The 22,319-nt window shown below is 41.8% G+C and overlaps 1 protein-coding gene across 11 annotated transcripts in view; it reads right to left on the reverse strand.

Moving 5' to 3' along the window:
* RGS6 (regulator of G protein signaling 6) overlaps nt 1-22,319 on the reverse strand; it is a 488,382-nt gene that overhangs the window by 463,278 nt on the left and 2,785 nt on the right. The gene's annotated exons all lie outside the window — the stretch shown is intronic.

The raw sequence follows: 22,319 nt of genomic DNA on the forward strand, positions 1-22,319 counted from the left end.
CTGCAATTGACTGAATGTTTGTGTTCCCTCAAAATTCACATGCTGAAATCCTAATCCCCAATGTAATAGTATTAGGAGGTAGAACCTTTGGAAAGTGATGAGTGCCCTGGTAAAAGAGGTTCCAGAGAGCTCTGTTATGAACCAGGAAACAGGTCCTCATAAGACACCAAATCTGCCCAAGTTTTGATCTTGGACTTTCCAGTCTCTAGAACTGTGAGAAATAAATTTCTGTTGTTTACCAGCTATCCAGTCAATGGCATTCTATTACAGCAGCCTGAACGGACTAAGACAGTGACATATTGTAGGAGTCCATTGACACAAAGTGTATATAATAGAGAAATCTATAGAAACAGAAAGCAGATTGGTAGATACCAGCAGCTGTAGAGAGGAGAGATTGGGGTGACTGCTTAACGGAAGTGGGGTCTCCTTTGGAGATGATCAAAACAGTTTTCAACTAGATAGAGTTGATGGCTGCAGAAAACTGTGAATATACTAAGTGCCTCTGAAATGTATGCTTTAAAATGTTTAATTGTATGAGCACTGTTATGAATACAGGAAATGGGCTGTGAAAAAGACAGTGATGACAGAAGAGAGACTATTACAATTTAAAATAAGAACTCATGCATTTGTGAATTTCACCTCAATTAAGAAAAATGAATGTTTTTAATTTGACCTTTTAAAACATCTGAGAAGATAGCAGTGAGACAAGGACAACATAGGGACTTTTTGAGTAAAGAAGCAAGTTCAGTTCTTGGCATAAAGTTGTATTTGCTGGGTGACCTTGAGCAAATCAAATAACCAGTTGGGTGTTGGGTTCCTTTGTTAATTTTCTTTTTTTATATATATTTTTATTGAGTTCAGAGAGGAAGGGAGAGGGAGAGAGAGACAGAAATATCAATGATGAGAGAGATTCATGGATCAGCTGCCACACACTGGGGATCAAGCCCGCAACCAGGCAGGTGCCCTGGCTGGAATTGAACCTGGGACCCTTCAGTCCACAAGTCGACACTCTATCTACTGAGCCACACCAGCTAGAGCTGTTAATTTTCTTTTAAAATGTACATGTTTAACATCTACTGTGCAGCTAGAATCATGCCAAGGCACCTTCCTCTACTTTGCTCTCATCACTAAAATGTGACTTCCACTGACTACTCACAGGTAAGGGTCAAATAAATGAGTGTAAAAGTATCCCATAAAGCCAAAAAAGTCCTATACAAATGTTATCTCTGATCTAAGAGCCTGCCTGGGTTATTTGCACAAAATTCATAAGCTTTCATCAAAGAAACTTTTATAAATAGCATGCTCAACAGAAAAGGCCATTACAATTTAAAAGAAAAAACACCTCAGGAAACATTTTATTATAAAACTAGAGGCCCGTTGCACAAAGAGATTCATGCAATAGGCCTTCCTTCCCCTGGCTGCCAGCACCGGTTTTCCTCCGGCACCTGGGACCCAGGCCTTCACTCTGGCCACAGCAGAGAAGGCAAGCCTCTTCAGTCTTCAGTGGTCTTCAGTCTTCAGTCTTCACTCCTCACCTGCATATGCAAATTAACCACCATCTTTGTTTGGTTAATTTGCATACTCATCCTGATTGGCTGGTGGGCGCAGCGGAGTGACACCAATTTGCATGTTTCTCTTTTGTTAGTGTAGATAAGTTGGTACCAAAGGTCATTCAATAAAAATAAACTTGGGCAAAAAATGGGGAAGAGACAGGAATTTGTAATTTATGCTAAGAATTTAATTACCCAAGATATCCCATTTGAATAATGTTAATTGCTTTCTTCATCATTTATGAATTAGGATGCATTTTAAAAGCTAGATTACATGAAGAGATAAAGAGCATCATTCTAAAATCTCTATCCACTGCAATATCAGTATTTCTATGAATATAGTACTACATGGAAACACTGATTATTATTCTAATCAGTAGCTTTGAAAGTTAAGTGAACAACACACTGTTTATTTATAAATAACTACTTATTTGCCTTAATACAGAATATGACTGAGCATGAAAAACAAAATCTGAGTCCATTTATGTATGCTCATTTGTCTAAGTAACAGAGCCATTTAGGGCTCCTACTGCTTTATTTTAAAATGAACACTTTCACTTTAATGAGTATATTATCTTCCACCTAGAAAACTGTGTTATAACAGTAAGGTTGGAAATGACCTAGAAATAACCATGTCAGTCTTCCCTTTGCCTTTCCCTGACTCTCCTCCCTGCCCCCCTACAGAAACATTTCTCTGTGTTAAAGCAGACTGATGTCCCAGGATCTGGACTGCTAAGTAAATGCGGTTAGGAATTCCAGTGAGTCTAGTAATGTCATAGAAGGGCTTCTATTTTGATTCTTCCATCAACTCATTTTGAAACTCAAGCTAGTCATTTACCTTTTCTGTGTCTATAAAATATCATCTCTAAAATACATGATAGTCCCTATGTCAACAGTTGTTAGAGAGAGCTGAGTGCAAAACCTGCATAGGTAAGGATGTTCTGATTAAATTCATTGACTATAAAGCTGGTGTTCATGAAATTAAAGGAATAGATTCTCACTCATTACAATATGGTATAAAATATTTATTTTTAAGTGAAGTACAATCGAAATAGGAATATTTTAAATTTAGCGGTAGAGGAAAACAAAACCTTCTTCATGTTATTTACATATACTACATGTATACCAGTATACACGTAGTAAATTATTCAGGGACTTTGATTTTAATATTTGAAGAATGTGAATGTTTTTCTGAAAACACAACTACATTTCAATAGAGTCCAGTGGTTCTCAACCTTCCTAATGCCGCGACCCTTTAATACAGTTCCTCATGTTGTGGTGACCCCCAATTTCATTGTTACAAATTGAACATAACTAAAGCATAGTGATTAATCACAAAAACAATATGTAATTATATATGTGTTTTCCGATGGTCTTAGGCGACCTCTGTGAAAAGGTCGTTCGACCCCCAAAGGGGTCGTGACCCACAGGTTGAGAACCGCTGCAATAGACTCTCCAAGAAGACACAAGATAGTTTCGTGGTTACAAGCTGGCCTATGTCATCAGACGGATCTATGTCTGGGTCCAGGCTCCACCACTTACTAGCTGTGTGATCTGGGGCAAGTTACTTTACCTCTCTGTGCCTTCGTTTCCTCATCTGTCACAAACCTGTCCCAGCACAGCAGACAGCCTTCTGAACTGGGATGCCTGGTTCCTCTACCTAGTCTGCAACTAACTAGCTGTTGGAACCAGGTTAAGCCACAGATTCTCTGCACCCCAACTGGACATTGGCTAGAAAACCCCGCATCCTTAGCATTCCCTCCAGTTCTGACCTAGAACTCAGAACTTCCAATTTCTAAATTTCCTTCAAAGACTCACCAGAATGTTCCACGCTACCTCTCTTCCATCACCACTGCCTATATGCTAGCCCAACTCCTCTATTAGTGACAGTGCTCCTGCCGAGCTTCTCAAAAACCACAGAACTGGGGGTACGCTTTCCTCCCCAGCCTTAGCATGCCTCCCCCTGAAGCAATTCCTATAATACCACCGCCCACCACTAGGTGCCACAAGACAACATTTATTCTTGGAGCAAACACTGAGCATCCACTCCCAAGGCTTGGTGCTAGGCCCTGGAGAGAGAAAGATAAATCAGATACAAGTGCTCTCATTACAGCGTTCAGAGTCCAGCAGGGGAGACAGACATGTCCACAAAAGCAGGACGTTGTAATGTGTGGGTGTTCCGTTATAACAGAGCAGGAGGAGGTGGCCACCGAGGTCAGAGCAGGATGAGCGGGAGTCGAGGGAAGGCAGAAGAGGACACTCGAACCAGGTGATGACATAGGCATGGGCATCTAAAGACCCAGCAGTATAGACGCGCAAGGAGAGAAAGAACACGTGAAGATGATGTGATCTCAAGGAGAGTAAGTGGGAGGACAGCCAAATGTGGAGAGTGAAATAACAGGGATTCTCACCTGTCTGGAGTCATGACTTTGTTTCCTTGTTTATCAGAGGGCTCCTCTACGAGAAAGCCAGTTCTACTGAGTGGAGTCTCTGTCAATGGGGTTCACCCTATATCCCTGGCATCTAGAACAGGGCCTGGCACAGAGCTGGTACTCAAATATTTTTGAATGAATAATGGAACTGATAAGACTCTGCCAAGACGCAGTGAACTCCTTCGGGAACACTCACCTAGATGGCAAGCCATTAAAACTGCCCAACAGAGAGGGCTCTTTATCTACAAAGCCCTATGTATGGAATCACACATGACTTTCCCCAGGGTACATGGATATGGATCAGCCCTGAACTCAGGAACCCACTTCTGAATCCATGAAAGACATGTGGGAGGGTGGGAAGTATAGTGAGGAGAGCCCCTTTGAATAACAGAACAATTGAGCATCTCTGACTCAAGCTCTGATTAGCAAATCTTTTGAAAGTTGGAACTGCAATTTACTCCAAATTTATATTGCATTTGTAGCTCTTAGTTATGACAAATGCCAGCTGTTTTCCTTTGTAATGGCAGCTTCTCTGGAGCAAGCTAAGCTCAGAGTCCAGCCAATAACAATGCCAGGCAGAGCAGGTAGGCAAGACTCAAGGATGTGGAAAAGCAATGGGCTTTGCAGTCAGACCATGAACTGCATCTCAGCTCTGGTCACACCAAGGCTGCTGTGGGCCTTTGGCAATTGACTCCCCCATCCTCAACTTCCAGCTCTTCACCTGGAAGATGAGAACCTTCTACTCTGCAGGGTTGCTTTTGAAGAATAAAATAAGTCATGTAAATTGCTTAGCAAAAAAATAAAATGAAGGTAGCAACTGACTAGCAGTCTTGCTCTGTGCCAGTGTTTGGCCAAATGAAATCCCCAGGCCACCTGCACCAGAAGAACTGGAGAAGCCCTTCCCCCATCCTCACGTATTCTGCCTGGGTGTATAGGACAGGAAGCCGGGGTGGACCTCTACAATTACACCACAATGCCACGAAAATCATGGTCACATGCAGCTGAAAGCCTGAAGATGTCACTCCTGCCGCTCTTAGTGCCCAGGCCTCACAACTCCATGCAGGAAAATGTCTTGTAGGAGAGGTAATCACATCTGGCTGTGATATAGTCTGAACATTTATGCTGCCAAATAAGAGTCCTGCTGATGTTACTGCCTCTCCTCCATGTTATATCAAATTCATATTGTTTGCCTCAACCCATTAAAACCCAATGGATTTTTTCCTGACATAGGCAATGTTAAGCTCTTCAGAAAAAAAAAAAATTTACAAGACGTGTGCTAGCTCAGTAGTGCAAGCTTATTTATATAGTTTTAATCTGACTGAGTGGGCAGGAACCTCAAGGGGAAAGAAGGAAGAAAACAGCTATAAAGAACAAATAACTCTTCCTGTTATAGCAGAATCTGCCAACCTGACATTTCCTATATGCTCCAGCCTCAGATGATCAACGACAGATCGAGTGTCTGTTTCAGGTAATCACTAAAGATCTGAAAACAAGGTGACAGAGCTCAATGCCCACGGGCCAATTTTGATGGCAATGCCAGGTACCCAGTATTTTACTGAGATATAATTGCTTAATCACTTCGGGTCTTCAGTTAGAATTCCATGGTTCCCAAAAGCTGATCAAGGACCTGAACCTGACTAGCAGACTCAAAATCACCTGGGGGAGATTCTAAAGACACATGTTCCTGATTCCCATGCTCCAGAAAATCTTTTAGTATTACTAGAGGCCCAGTGCATGAAATTCGTGCACAGGTGGGGTCCCTAGGCCTGGCCAGTGATCAGGGCCGATCAGGACCATCTCACCCAGTACTGATCGGGTGTCCAGGCGATCAGAGCCTGCTGGCTGGGGGGAGGGACAGGAGGAGGAGGAGGGACCGTGGGAGGTTGGCCAGCCAGGGGGAGGGACCATGGGAGGTTGGCTGGCTGGCGGGGAGGGGGCGGGGGGGGGGGGGGACCAGCCAGGGGTAGGGACCTCAGGAGGTTGGCCGGCCTGCCCCTACCTTGTTATGTAGATGTGCTGAGGTAGCTGGCAAGCAAAGACCACAGACAGAGTGCCCCAAAATGGCCTGAACACCAGCTATGCTCTGAGGTGAAAATACAGCTCTACTTTGCTGCCCGCACTCGGGCCACCTCACTCTCCCTGGGGCAGAGTTGCTGACAGACAGACAGATTGACTCTCCTACCTCAGCTGCACATTTTCTCGGGGCTCCACCCCCAAGCATGACAGGTAGCTGACTTCGGCCAATGGTGGCACACCGCCATAGGAGCACTAGCCAATCAGCATTGGGAGCCCGGAAAGGCACTGGGCCAAGCTAGAAGGGGCAGAAGGGTGAGCAGCGCAGTGCGGTGCGATGGCAGAGGTAAGATGGCAGTGGTGCTTACTTTACATCTTTGCAGTTAGGCAGCTGCGATTCTCTGGTGCCCGGAGCCTTAGCCGGGGGGAGGGACCGCTGCGGGGAGGGACCACAGGAGGTTGGCCAGCCGTGGGAGGTTGGCTGTGGACATGCACTGATCACCAGGGGGCAGCTCCTGTGTTGAGTGTCTGCCCCCTGGTGGTCAGTGCACATCATAGTGACTGGTTGACTGGTCTTAGCGGTTGCTTAGGATTTTCTATAGAGAGATTATTAATTGATGAGAAAGAGAGAGAGAGAGAGAGAGAGAGGGAGAGAGAGAGAGAGAGAGAGAAACATCAATTAGTTATGCATTCATTGGTTGCTTCTTGTATATGCCCTGATTGGAAATTGAACCTGCAACCTTGGTGTATCAGAACAATGCTCTAACCAACTGAATTTCCCAGCCAGGGCTGTTCTAGAAACTCTAATTTGGTCGGTCTAAGGCAGTGGTCGGCAAACTGCGGCTTGGGAACCACATGCGGCTCTTTGGCCCCTTGAGTGTGGCTCTTCCACAAAATACCACATGCGGGCGCGCACGTACAGTGCGTTTGAAACTTCGTGGCCCATGCGCAGAAGTCAGTATTTTGTGGAAGAGCCACACTCAAGGGGCCAAAGAGCCGCATGTGGCTCGCAAGCCGCAGTTTGCTGACCACTGGTCTAGGGTGGCCCCTAGAGATTTATGATTTAAACGTTCCCCAGGTGATTTGGAAGCACAGGCGAGCTTTGGAACCATTGGCCTAGATTCCATGGAGCCTGCCTACTCTTCACCTGATCCCTCCATCCCTTCCCATGTCACAGCCGTGCTGAGCTGGGCTCCTTTAACTTCCCTTGTATTCGGACAAAAACTCACTCTGATGGACAAAACCAGGTCCTGGGATCGAAGAACTGGCTCTCAACCCTGGCCTTGCCACTTGAGTGCTGTGTGCACGAGCCACTAACTGCTGTGCTTCTTTAGCCTCTGAGACTTGGTTTCCTCACCCAGAAAATGCAACACTAATCACCCTGCTTCCACGGTTCTCAGCCTGGCTGCTCAGAATCACTCAGGCAGAGCTTCGCAGCAACTGTAACAAGTGGTTGTTATTCCTACTCAACAGGTGAGAGAATTGAGGCTCCACAATATAGGGAACTCACCCAAAGTAACACAGCTTTTCAGCTAGAAAACTAAAATTCAAACTCAGCGCTGACCTCAATGCCCACAGACTTGCAATGTGTCAGTCTTGGTCGCCAGTGAAATCAGCTATATAGAGTTTTTAAAACAACATTGTGTAAATTTATACGAAATTTAAATATATACCTAAATATAAAACACTGAGCACCTGTATACAATATATAAAGTACTTAGTACTAGATACTACTGCACATAGTACAACTGATACACAGTAGGTCCTCAACCACTTTGTAGTTCCCTCCGTCTACGTCCTCGTGTCTCAGTGAAGTTGACTTACCCATATCAATCCTATCTTAAGACATATATATAGGGGGAAACATATATATATAACTGGAGAGGTCAATGGTGGAAAATAGGGACATATGTAATACTTTCAACAATTTTTATTGAAGGGGGGGAGTAGAAAATTCTTCACACAACAGGATGTGTTTGGCCATGTGATGTGCCCCCCCAGTCCTGGTAACACCATCACTACTTGAAGCTCAGGTCCACCCAGGCATCTCCTCTTCCCGGGGCTCTGAACTCCACACTGTCCTGGACCCTGCCAATCCCCACTGACCCTTCCTGCCTTTTGAACTCTTCTCTTTGAACTTTGACCTTCTGTGACTTTAATGGAAACCTGGCTTCCCCCTGTAGCCCCTTGTTCTCACCCCACATATCAAGACCAGGATGGAAGGTAAGCATCTTCCTGGTTGTCCATTGCTGTTTTAAATGATGTCCCTCCCATCTTCCTACCCAAATCCTTGTTCTTGTGACACTCAGATCCTCAGGCTATGCCACCGTCTACCCATCCTCACTTCTGGGTCCACCCTCCCTCCTCTTATGCCCTTTCATTTCCTGAAGACTGGGTTCTGGTTCTCCACCCCTTAGTTAACCTCGGTGACTGTAACATCAGAATCAAAGACCTAACTGACAAGCTGGCTTCTCCATCCTTTTTAGTTCCTCACCTGAATCTTTTCCTCCATGCCTCCTCCCAGCCCCTGCCTCGCACGGCTACATGCTGAACCTCATCATCACCAGGGCCTGGACCACTCAGGTCGCCCACTCTGTCCACCTTCCCTCTTTACAGCTCAGCTACTCTACATTCACTGCAAACATTCTCCAAACTTATTTAGACATTCAACCTACAACTTTTTTAGTTTTTTCTTCTCTCACTGGCTCCATCATTATAATCACTCAATTGCTTCCTTGCAAATATCCTCAACTCCCTCCCCTCCCCCTTTCTGTGTCATATTTCCTGGCAAATCCCCAATACTGACAGAACCTGAGTATCCACCATACAATATCCACACAATATCTGAATATCCAAGATCACATCCAAGCAGGGAACACTTTGGGGTGGGCTGAGGCAGAGGTCAAGAGGAAATCACACAACCAGGCTGACTAGTGGCATTTTAAATTCATGAGCACAAACTTTAAATCACTTAGTTAATACTTCCCACCAGATCTAAAACGTTTTCCTACCAAGTTTGATCTCTTCTTCTGAATTGGTTACCTCATGTCTCCTGCTTGTTCAAACTTTACACTCCGTCTCAGTTGATGAGGGCACTTCAAACTCCACCGAAGAAATGGAAGCCAGCAGAGGGCAAGTCTCACATCTTGGGACACCCTCACCTAAATCATCCTGTAAGACGTCTTCCCTTCCATTACCATAGAAGAAGTGTCGCTGCACTTACTAACGAAAAGTTGTCCCACATTTGCTCTTAGGTGGACGGTTAGAGAACATTTCTCCTCTCCTCACCCTACCACCCCATCAATGGGGCTCTAGTATAATAACAGTGAGTTACAGCAAAAGGACCTCTAAAACACAAACTCTGAGGAGCACTTAGGAAACCTACAGTCAAGAGAGGAGACTAAAACAGGGGAACTGAAGCTTCTGGCATCGACAGCTACAGCAAACATTAAACAGCCCAACCCTTAGCCAAATGAAATAAAACCCCACTCTAACAGCCTAGCTGACTCAGCTCCTAATATCTCACACATTGTGTTCGGCTTTCAAGCAGTCATCAGAACCAGGCTCAGATAAGACACAGATGTTGAAATTATCTGAAAGGGAATCCAAAATAACTATGACTAAATATGTTAAAGCTTATAATGGGGAAAGTAGGTGGTAATTAAAACAGAGAAACAGAATTTTTTTAAATCCTTAAAAAGAGAAAGGCTAAAAGTAAAAGAACACTGTAATAAATTAAGAATGCTCATTGGTAGACTCTAAATGGCCAAGGAAAGAATCCGTGAACTTCAATGAAGATCAATAGAAATTTCCCAAATGAGAGAGAAAAATAATTTTTTTTAAAAAAACGGAACAGCATATCCAAGAACTGTGGTACAATAGCAAAAGATGTAACAGAAGTGTAATGGAACACCAAGAGGAGAAGAAAAAGGAGTAAAAGAAATATTCGAAGGAGTAATGAGTGACAGCTTTCCAGTGAATGACATACACCAAACCTCAGATCCAGGAAGATCAGGAAACACCAGACAGGGTTGAAAAACAAGAGCAAAAACCACTACACCTAAGCATATTATATTCAAAGTGCAGAAAAATCAAAGACAGGGAAAATCTTGAAAGAAACCAGAAGAAAAAACACCGTAGCATGTAAAGGAACAAGGATAACAATTATAGAGGGCTTCTCAACAGAAATGACGCAGATAAGAGAGTGGAGTGAAATAGTTACAATGTTGAAAGAATAACACCACACACCTAGAATTCTATATCTAGTGAAATTATCCATCCAAAGTGAAGGAAAAATAACGACTTTCTCTCACTGTCCACCTTCCCTCTTTACAGCTCAACAAACAAAAACCGAGCAAGTTCACTGGCAAACTTGCTCAGCAAGAAATGCTAAAGGAAGTTTTCCAGATACAGGAAAATTAAACAGGTCAGAAACTTGGGTCTACAAGAAAGAAAGAACAAGCATCAAGGAGGAGATAAACAAAGGAAAAATACCGTCTTTTATTGTCTAATTCTTAATTAATCTAAGAGAAAGGAGTAAGACTCTTTTGAACAATGCTCATGGGAAAGAAAAAAATACTATACGTTAAAAGACTACAATATCAATGTCTAACACAGAGTTCCAGAATAGCCTTGACCATCAGCTAGTTCAAGGTTGGCAAAGTAGGGCCTGGGGGACAAACCTAGCTGGCTGCCTGTTTTTGTATAATCTATGAGCTAAGAATGGTCTTTCCAGTTTTTAAATTGCCAGCAAAAGTTGAAAGAAGAAGAACATTTTATAACACATGAAAACTATAAATATCAAATTTCCGTGTCCATGAAGTTAGATAAATAAACTCCCATTTGTCTACTGACTGTCTATGGCTGCTTTTATGCTACAAGAGCAGAGTTATATAGTTGCAACAGAGACCATATGGCCTGCAGAGCTCAAAATATTTACTATTACATAAAAGATTTTGTGAAAATAAAAGCATATATTAAAAATATACATGTTTTATGTTCCCTGAACAAGCCCAGTCGCTTAATTTTTTCAGAGGTTGAAACTGAGGCCTGCAGAAACCAAGTTATATTCTAATGTCTTCTGGCTGGTTAGTGACAGAGCCAGCATCAGAATTGGGGTCTTGAGAGGCTAAATGCCTCCCCTCTCACGTGAGAGACCTCACACTTTATAAGTATGGGTGCTAAGATTACACTGTCTAATACTACTAACACTACTGACTCCAGGGACTGCACAAGTAACATTTTATCACCCTCTTGGTTTACATGAAAGGATGTATGACTGCTAGAGAAGAAGTAGGAGTGACAGAGGAGCTTTGCCAATTTTTACACACAAGACAGGGATGACTAAGAGATAAAAAGGATGACGTGTTCCCAGAGGATCCGAGAAGAAAGGCACTCCTCTTGGCTTCTTTTAAAAAAGAATGTCAGTTTTGTTCCTTGGAATGTTGTTGTTTTCTTTCTTCATTTTTTTTAAGAACAGGCAAAATCAGTCTCTTTTTTAAATCCTCAACCTAGGCATTTAAATATCGTGCATCTCCTCTACGCTCCATAATGCATGCACTTGGAGCAGCAGGAGCAGGCTTTTCATCTGCTGGAGATGGCAGATGTAACAAAAGAAAGATATGCCCATAAAGCTCATCCGGCAGGAGCAATACAAGTCAAAGAAATAACAGGTTTCTGAGTAGGTTTCTGAGGGGTCTTTGTTACCGTGTAGACCAGCGGTTCTCAACCTGTGGGTCGCGACCCCTTTGGCGGTCGAACGACCCTTTCACAGGGGTCACCTAAGACCATCCTGCATATCAGATATTTACATGACGATTCATAACAGTAGCAACATGACAGTTATGAAGTAGCAACGAAAATAATTTTATGGTTGGGTCACAACATGAGGAACTGTATTTAAAGGGCCAGAAGGTTGAGAACCACTGGTGTAGACAAACATCATACAATTAGAATGTACCACTTCCTACAATGAGGGTCTAACGTATAACAGAACAACCTCAAGAAATAGAAAGGCTTGATAAAATTTTAAAAAAAAGAGAGCTCCCAAGGTAATGAGTACATTTGGGACCGGAGGCGGGTGGGGGGGAGGAGGAATGGGGGAGGTGAGCTAGACATTCCGTGCAAATATTGTCTTAACCATTTGGTCAAATTCAACATGTGTGCATGAAAATATTCTTAGCAAATTTTGAATGTAAAGGAACTGCTTAATCTAATAAAGGATAGTATAAAACACAACAACCATAATATTTAATAGTCACACTTTGAAAACTTTCCCACTGAGATTAGAAATGAGACAAGGATGCCCACTATGACCACTTCTATTCACCATCATATTAGAGGTCTTAGCCAAGGCAATAAACAAAAAAAAATAACAACAAAAAAAAACACACTTAAATAAAAGACATAATGATTGCAAAGGAAAAAGTAAACACTGTTTTGTCAGTAATTTGTATACATGGAAAGTCCATAATAATCTACATGGAGCTATTAGAATTAAGAAGTGTGTTCAGAAAAACCACTGGATACAAGGTCACTATATAAAAACTGATTGTGCCGAAACCGGTCTGGCTCAGTGGATAGAGCTTCGGCCTGCGGACTGAGGGGTCCCAGGTTCGATTCCGGTCAAGGGCATGTACCTGGGTTGCGGGCACATCCCCAGTGGGGACTGTGCAGGAGGCAGCTGATCGATGTTTCTCTCCCATCGATGTTTCTAACTCTCTATCCCTCTCCCTTCCTCTCTGTAAAAAAATCAATAAAATATATTTTTTTAAAAACTGTTTGTACATATCTACGATAAATAACTGGAAAATGACGTTTTTAAAAGATATCACTTATAATGTATAAAATAACTTCAAATACTAAGACTATATCTCAATAAAGGTGTACAATACCATTAGAACATAAAGAAATACAAAACACTAACAGAAATAACAGGTCTAAATAAATGGAGGGCTATAGCATATTAATGAATTGAAATAACCAACATTTTAAAGACATTAATTGTGGCTAGAGATTTAATGCATTCCCAATCAAAATCTCATCAAAGATTATTTTAAATTTATATAGTGATGCAAATGGCTAAGAATAACCAAGCTATTCTTAAATAAGAACATAGCTGGAGGGCATACACTTCTGGATATCAAGACTTATTATTGAGCTATATTTATTAAGACTGTGTGGTATCAGAATAGACAACTTGAACAATGAAAGTGGCTAGAAAGCAGAGAGAGACCCACATATAAATGATCCCATCTGATTTATAACAAAGGTGACATTTCAAAGAGGTGGATAAAAGGAGATTTTTCAATAAGTAGTGCTGGGTTAACTGGATATACATGCAAAAAAAAACAAACAAAATAAATATGGATCCTCTCTTTATGTCATAGATAAAAACCTCAGGTAAAATGCAAAACAAGAGGGCTTCCAAAAAATTGGGAGAACAGCTTCATGACCTTAGGGTAAGCAAAAATTTCTTAAGCAGGCACAGAAAAAAAATAAGCATAAAGGAAGAATTTGACAAATTGGATTACATTAAAAGGAAGATCTATTCATTGAAAGAAAATTAAATGTCAAGAGCCACAGAGTAGGAAAAGATACTTTAAATACCCATAACTGGTAAAAATATTTGTTTTTAAAAAGAAAACTCCTACAGTAAATCAATAAGAAAAAGATAGACAACCCAATTGATTATTGGGCAATGAAATTGAATAGGGACTACAAAAGATTAAAGAAAAATGACCAAAATAAAATACATTAAAAAGGCACAACACCATTAGTTACTAGGGAAAAATTGAAACCACCATGAAACACCACTACACACCCACCATAATGGCTAAAATGCAAAAGTTTGACAATCCCAAGTGTTGACAAGTATGTAGAAAAATTGAAACAATCATAAACTGATGACAGGATTATAAATTGATACACCACTTAGGAAAACTCTTTGTAAGGACCTACTAAAGTTGAATATATGTACTCCATGTTCCAGCAATCCAGTCTTAGGTGTATACAAAACAAAAATGCATTTACATGTGCACTAAAATCACATATAAAAAAGTTTATAGCAACATTATTCATAGTAGCCCTAAACTGAAAATATCCCAAATGTCTACTAACAGCAGATGAATAAACAGTTTGTGAAATATTATAGAGTGGGTTGCTATAGAGTAATAAAATGAATAAACTACTGCTACACATCACAACATCACAAGAAATTCATCGTTTGATGATGTTTGCAATCAATGTTGTACATAAGCCACAAAAAGAGTGTATATATATGTGTGATATGTGTGCGTGCACATATATATACATATATATGTTATATATTTCAAAAATGAAAACATATGATGACAGAAATCAGGTTAGTGGTGACTACTGGGGGAAGGGAAGACGTATGAGGTGTTTTCTGAGGGATAGGTAATATTCTATCTCTTGGAGGAGATAACATAGTTGACAATTCATTAAGCAATGATTTATATACTTCCTTGAAAATATGTTATATGAATAGAATCGAAATTTTAAAAAAAAGAATAGTGCAAATATTCTGACAAAAGAATATAGCATCTCTGGTTTGCAAGATGGGACTCAAGCCCTCTCAGAAAGAGCAATGCAAAAAATCATATAATTGCGGGCATATGGTTACAGGGATGGTGGAAGACCCAGAGGTTGTGTCTGTCACCACTATACACACTCACCCTGATGTCTGTGCAGTAGGCATAGACCAGAAGTAATAATCATTGAATGAGAGAGCTGGTATAGAAGTGAAACAAGATTAGAAACATACCATTGAAGGAATGCCTCACATTATCTGAAAACTACATTTTAGATAGTGAAAGTCTTCCAACTCTTTAAAATGTTTCAGAACTCTCAAAGAGCGGTTGAAATACTCTGCATTCATTCTTAATAACTTTGCACTGCCCAGCAAACAAAACCCAAAGTCCTTCGGCCAGGTTAGCAGATGGATGCAGTTACTGTTTCTGATTGCCCAATATGTTCTCTTCCTATCAAACTTGCTTCCTCTGATAGGGAAAGGTGAGCCTGTGAACTATCCTGGCCAGAATATGCTGTATCACTAGACACATTGATTGCATTGAGGTAGACATAAGACTCTTATCAGGACTAATCAAGGTCCTTCCCTGAGACTGAGATAAGGACACTGTAAGTAAAAACATCCCTTCCCTGTGTTGAAAGGATGTAACAGTAGAAATATGAATGACCATATACTTTTTTTCTAGTGTTACAGAAGGAGGAAGTCAAGATGCTAAGGTATCAAGTAAGAGTGCTGAGATAGCATTTATGTCCCTGGATCTGGCCATGCCTGAATTCCCAGGTACATGAGTCAGATAAATTCCTTTTTGCTTCAGTTGGTTTGAATTTTACTTTAGTTATAAGTTGTTTTGTTTTGTTTTGTTTTTTGTTTTTGTCCACATCCTTGAGAGCCCCGAATCCCCATCATCACCATCATGATAATCATCATCACCAACCATCATCATCATCTATGTGACATTTAAGTTCCTCAATAGACTGGCCGTAATTTGCATTTCTAATCTTGTCAATCGCTGTTCATCTTCATATAACTAACAACATGGCCCATCTCAACCACAGGAAACTTTCTCCCACCAAGAATTCCCAATAACCAAAACCCAACTCAATCTGATCTATTTCCAAATATACTTTTATTTTTGTTCTTGTTGTTGTTAATCTTCACCCAAGGATATTTTTCCACTGATATTTAGAGAGAGTGGAAACATTGATGTGAGAGATATGTCAATTGGTTGCCTCCTGCACATTCCCCAACCAGGGCCTGGGATGGAGCCTGCACAGAGGTACATGCCCTTGACTGGAATCAAACCTGGGACCCTTAAGTCTGCCGCCGATGCTCTATCCACTGAGCCAAACTGGCCAGGGCTCCAAATACACTTTTGAGAGCCAACTAATCCCTCCTATTAAGGACAACTAGAAAATATAAGAAACTGGGCATTAAACAGATTGTTTTTTAAGCTGGGGAGGGGATTGTAAGGCAGATAACAGGCAAAGAAAGTGGTTTTTTCAGAGACGCGTTTGAAAGCAAAAGGAAGCCAAAGAAACGAAAACCTGGAATTGATAGCATACTTTGGCAAGAAGCTAAATACCTTATGCATTGGGGTGAGATATCTGAGAACTTCCGAATCTGTCATGCCAAGCAAGTGATATAAAGTTTATCCCAAATTTATCCACTTTACCCTTGAGCCACAGGAAGATCCAGGCTTCAGTGGTCACCCTCCCAGTCTGAAAGTCTAAAAGGCTTTGACCATTTGGACCGGGAGCCTGACACAGTGGGGGAAATGCCTCTTTGCATAGGAATTGTGCACTGACTGCAATACAACAAAACCACTTGTAAGTATTTCACTGCAGGGGCGTGATCTCCGGAAAAACAGTAAGAAGTAACTAGACATTCATCGTGGCACATCCTCTATTACCAGCAGAAGGTGAGGTAAATGTCACTCATAATCAGCTTTGTGTTCTCCGTTTTCTTTCGGTGAACATAAATATTTATTAAACAGTTTTGCTTGCAGCACTATCCCTGTTTCACGTATCCCTGTTTCCCCATTAGTTTTAAGTTCATCTACAGATTTCTCGTGCCTGAAAGGTTTTTAAGGACCTGGCTCTCAGTAGGGGGCGGGGGGGATTAAAAATCCTTTGTACCTCTGTCCTTGTACTTACACGGAAACGACTCAGGCACACTCTTGCCACCAAGCCCACTGGCCCTCCAGTGTCCAACTCATCCCTCAATGAAATCTCTCAGTGGGAAGTAACCCTTCCCTCATCCCACCGATAAGTGTCTGTCTTACCACATTCTGTTTCTCCATCTTTCCCCGCCATAGGATTTTAAACTTCTTGAAAACAGCCATATCTGATCATCATCATCCAGAAAAGTTCTTCGGTAGTGGGACTTCCTACCAAGGTGGACAAGCAGGGCGAGGAGTGGGGAAGACCTTACACCAGTGGTCAGCAAACTGCGGCTCGCGAGCCACATGTGGCTCTTTGGCCCCTTGAGTGTGGCCACGAAGTTTCAATCGCACCGTACGTGCACGTGGTATTTTGTGGAAGAGCCAACCACACTCAAGGGGCCGCAGTTTGCAGACCACTGCCTTACACCAACGGGGTGACCTGGAGTGAGAACTCCCCTCCCCACCCTCCCCTGAGTAAATCAGAGATTTCCAGGAACACTCTCTCTTTCAGTAATGCCCTCAAAGCAATCACAGCTTCTCAGCCCTCCTTAGTGTTAAGTCATTTCATCTAATGTCACATACCCCTGCCTAAGGGCAGAAGCTAGCAGCCAAGTGCCCACTACCTGCCACTCTCAAAGTTAAAAAAAAAAAATCAAAAATATAATCAATACATTTATCCTTTCTGAATGCATACTTTCTATTTTGACCAGCTGCTGAATCAGTCTTTGTTTTAGGATGTATAGTCAGCAAAATAATATAATGGCATCTTCCTGCTTGGTTTGGAATCTGAACACAGTAGCACTTACGTAGCAGCTTAAGAGAAGAATACACCGGACATTTTTTACAGTTGTTGTCTTTCTTCTAGAGAGGTCGCAAACAGAAAAAAAAAAAAGAAAGAGAAAAAAAAAAAAACACAGCTCAAACAGGTGTTTGGTTTGGATTGGACAATGTAGATCTGCACATTTTCTAATTGGAATTAGTTGCTAATGATTAAAAATGTGGGACAACAACGGGGCTTTCTGAGCAGCTCAGTCTCTTTGCTTTAACACAGCTCTCACCCACCCCTAATGCTTCCCAACCCTAGAATCCAATCCAGATGCCATTCATCATCGCACATGCATGGCTTTTAAGGGGGAAAGTGTCTCTACCAAAAATGGGACAGAAGGTCCCATGTTTCCAGAAAAACTAGTTCTTACTCTGAAAGCAAACAATAATTGGTTTAACAACCAATTATCATCAATACCTCTCACCTGAAAAGCTTGCTGTTATTCCTCTCTTCAACTATGAAATTTCTATTTCCCAAAGCCTGTCTCTTCCGGATCTGATTATGTAATGTTCTCTCTCTGAATTGAACTGTATTTACTATCTTTGTCATCTATTTGCTATCTAATCTGCCTTATAAAATTCCACACATTCTTTTCACTTAATATCCCTTACTGCTAATTTTCTGTTTATTTCTATCATCTTCACGACAACTGAAAGGATCTCAAGGGTAGGGTTCCTGTCTATTCGCCACCTTGTGATGGATCAGAGAGACTCGGGACTTTGGGATCAGGTAAAAGCTGAGTTTAAAACTTGGTGTCTCGACTCAATAACTATCTAACCTCACGTGAGTGAACATCTATTTCAGGTTTGGTTTCTTCATCTGTAAAATGGGAGCAATACCACCTAATTCCTCTTAAAAGGCATTGATCTGCAAAAAAAAACTTTTATAAATGCTGGCTGTTATTTCATTAGATCAGTCCACTGCAATATGACAGATCCATAGCTTTGTAAACTGGGCAACTTTCTGTTTAGAAAACCAATTTTTTTCTCAAGCATTTACTACGCATGTGGCTTTGTGCTACGGCAAGACAAAATTATGGTTTTAAGAAAACCAGACCACAGTCAAGTGGGAAAGACCAACATTAATGTATAATTACAAAAGAGGGTTTGAGGTAGATCTAGCTAGGCAAAATCAAGCAAAAAAATAAGAATGGAGATTATAACTATTTGCACTTGCATTCACACTATACCTGTCCATGCACCCACGCTCAGACCAGTCCATGCATCCATACTCGTACCTGTCTACGTACCTGCACCCAGTTGGTCCATGCACACACCTACACCTGAAGCAGTCCACGCATCTGCACCAATACATCCTTTCTCCCATCTTCATCCTCCCATAGCTGTCACTCTGAAAGTCAATAACTCAGCAAACATTTACTACCTCCTACCATGTGCCAAGAACTGAAAGAGATACCAAGGGTACAGACAAAACATAACACATAGCCTTGTTCCGGGTGTGGGTCGCCATCTGGAATAAGAGATATCCACGTAGCAGCAGTACCCATGTTCCCCTTCTCTTCCCGTCGTGACTAATGGCCTTTAGGCTCCAGGAAACACATACATCTTTGGCTACCACAGAGGAAGGTCTTTGCCGCTCCACCCTCTCCACTTAGTGTCTGGGCTACTTGCTTTCTACAAACCTCCTCTAATCCAACGTTACAACTATGGAGCAGGGTTCTCCCAGAGTCTGAGGAGTCCCTCAGATGCTAGGTTGGATACAGCAAGTCCTCAGGAACAGACAAAAAATAAGAGGGAAGCCATTACCCTGAAATACTTATTTCCCAGCAGACTCTTATCGGAGGAGGTCGTGGAGAGGATGTGACCGCCAGTTAACCCAAGATCTGGATCCTGGCAATTGGGAGCTCCTCGGCCCCTCCCTGTCCTTGGAATGATCCTTCTGCCCACTGTTTCCACAGTGAGAACCATTTTCAAGAACACAGCCTTGAGACTGTAAGATGCTGCTGAGGCCATCTGGTCTGTATATGTGAGTGAACCCTGGTTAAGGCCTCTATAGAAACTTTTAAGATTCTAGTGGGTGGGGATGGAAATCTACTCTGTGGTTGCCCAACCCTCCTATGTAAATTCCCCTGATTATTAAGTCTGCCACCTACCAACCTTGCGTGGTCTGTGTCCTTCTTTGCACTCCGTGTATGGAAGCTGGTTTCAGATTTTACCCAGGGAATTCCTGAGGTTTCAAATCAACAACTGATTCTCAATATTATTAGCAAATAGTATGGTATGACATGGTCCATCTCCTCAAGTTACTAAGCCCCCTCTGCCCTGTACACTATACAGGATCCTATTTGCTCCTCACAGCCATACACACTCAAGGGATAGTTGTTGTTTTTTTATTCCCATTTTACAGATGAGGAAATTGAGGTTCAAAAAACACAATTAACAGGGCTGTGCCTGTTGTGCTACTGAAGAGCCAATGATCACAGTTCTCTGTCAGGGTCTGGGGCTGGCCAAGTCTCAGTGCAATACACATGCCTCAGCTACTTCTGAGGGGTGTCACCACTAGTTTATCTCATGTAGGATACTCCTCTCAGAAGCCTTTGTTTAATGTGCACTTCCCCCTGGGCAAGAAAATAGCATGGGTAAGTCAGACACTAGTGGGAACTCTACTCTGCAAAAACTAAAGATGGCTTTTCCTTTGATGGCTTCACCTAAGTATTTATAAAAGCCAAGACAGCTCGTCTCCACCACAACTCACTTGAGCAGCCTCAGTTACATAAGCAGCTACTCTGCTCATATTCAAATATTTACACATCTTTTTAAAGTTGCCATACATAAAAAGGGCTGTAGCTTATGTTTCTAACATGTAAGTAGAAAGGAAGGATTTGTTTTCTAGACACAAAGTAGCCACAGAAGGTTGACCAAAAGAGGGGTATTTCAGCCCGCTAGACTCTCCTAGTCATCAAATGCACCCCCTCAATGCCCTCTCTTAGTTTCCTCAGTAACCTATCTCATAGAATGTTTGTGGGCTCCAGTGAGCATTGCTCTGCTGAGAGGGGGGCGGGGGGAGAGAGAGAGAGAGAGAGAGAGAGAGAGAGAGAGAGAGAGAGTTGGGGTGCTGTCTGGACTATTGCTTTCTTTAGCTGCTGCTTTGGTAGTTAGGGTAATAGTGAATTTCCTCCCTCCCTCCTGTACTGGAATGTAGATGTGGCAGAAAATGAATTGCCTCTGGGAGGCAACAGTGAAGCATTTGATAAGCTTCATGGTTTGTAACATCTCAAGCAGGTACTCTGAGTTGTTATTTAATGTAACTCATTAGGTTTAATGTGCATTTTAACTGCCTACTTGTGGGCATTTTTGCTTTTCTTGTAGTTTGAAGAACTTCATTTCATGACTGATTATTATTCTCATTACAGACTTAATAGTTTCATATTCTGGATGATGGTCTTTTTTCTCTTGACTACTTCAGAAAGCTTTTCCCCCATGGAGAAACTGATATTGATTCAACCAATGCTTACTGAGCCCCTACTGGCAGGTACATTGCTGGCATGGAACAGGTGGATGCAACGAAAAGTAAAACAGTGCTTCTGCCCCCCAAGAGCTTACTACCTAGTTCTCCGTGTGGTCCCCAGACCAGTAGGGTCAACATTATCTGGGGACTCTCCAGACCAACTGAGTCAGAAACCCTGGGGATGACCCCCAGCCATCTGTGTTTTAAAAAGCCCACTTCAGACAAAGATGATCCTCATCAAATGTGAAAACAACAAATATATTGTTAGCTTCTTGAGCTAAATCTAAAAGTGTCATTTGTCTGTGGAGGAAACAGGTTCAGAGGCCTTCAGAGGCCAAAGGTCCCATGAGGAGTTGGTGGAGAGATTGAAACCAGAACTAAAGTCTCCCACCCAACATGGCCAATGTTCTATTTCTTTTCTGACGCTTTCATCCCTAAGTCTTATAGGGAGCCCCAAGTATTATTGACCCAAAGTGCAAATCTTGCTTTTCAAAGAAAACACATAAGCAGAGAAACTACTGTCTTTAAAAATAAGGACCACTAACAAAAGTTAAAGCCCAATCTATCAAAACCATCCAGAAAACTAGCAATAATTTTCCAAACCTTTAACACATATCCAAGTTTCATTTATAAGATCTGAAATTTGGAGGGGGGGGGGGGCGGGGCGGGGAGGGAGGGGTAAAAAAAATCCAATGAATAATGTGATCAGAATAAATCCTGGCAAAATATATACAGTCGTATGCAATGGTTCACCTTCTGTGGGAGAACTACCGATGTCCTTTCTTTCTTTGTAGTTTCCAATTTTTCCCCAGGGGTTAGATATTACTTTTATAATAATAATTTTTAAAAAAGTAAAACTGTTTCTTGAAATGTTACATGCAGGTCACTCAACATGAAGGTTTATTTTGTAATCCTATTTCTCTCCATACAGCAGGACAGTGTGTGTGTAGTAATTATTTATATCATGCCATATGTTACAATAAAGATGGAATTTGGTAAATATATTCCTTCCAGCTGGCACTGAAAATGAAGAGGTTAAGTGCTTTCCTGGGTTCAAAGCATTCCGAATGAAGATGAGCTAACTTGTGAGGCTAAAGGAAAATTAATCCCAGCACTGACATCTCTGAGAGCATCTCTTTTGAAAAATGTTGATGTGACACAGAGCTCCTTACTCATATCTCCCTGATGTTTAACCCCTGGCACAAAACGTAATGTTCAGCAATTCCTGGCAAAGTCGAAAGAGTTGGAGAGATAAAATGCCTGGGAGAACATCAGAGAAATAAGAAACAGAGTGATCCTATTTTCACATAAAATTCTG

Source organism: Myotis nattereri (genome assembly GCF_964212035.1).
Source record: "Myotis nattereri genome assembly, chromosome: 1".
In the NCBI taxonomy this organism is placed as follows: domain Eukaryota; kingdom Metazoa; phylum Chordata; class Mammalia; order Chiroptera; family Vespertilionidae; genus Myotis; species Myotis nattereri.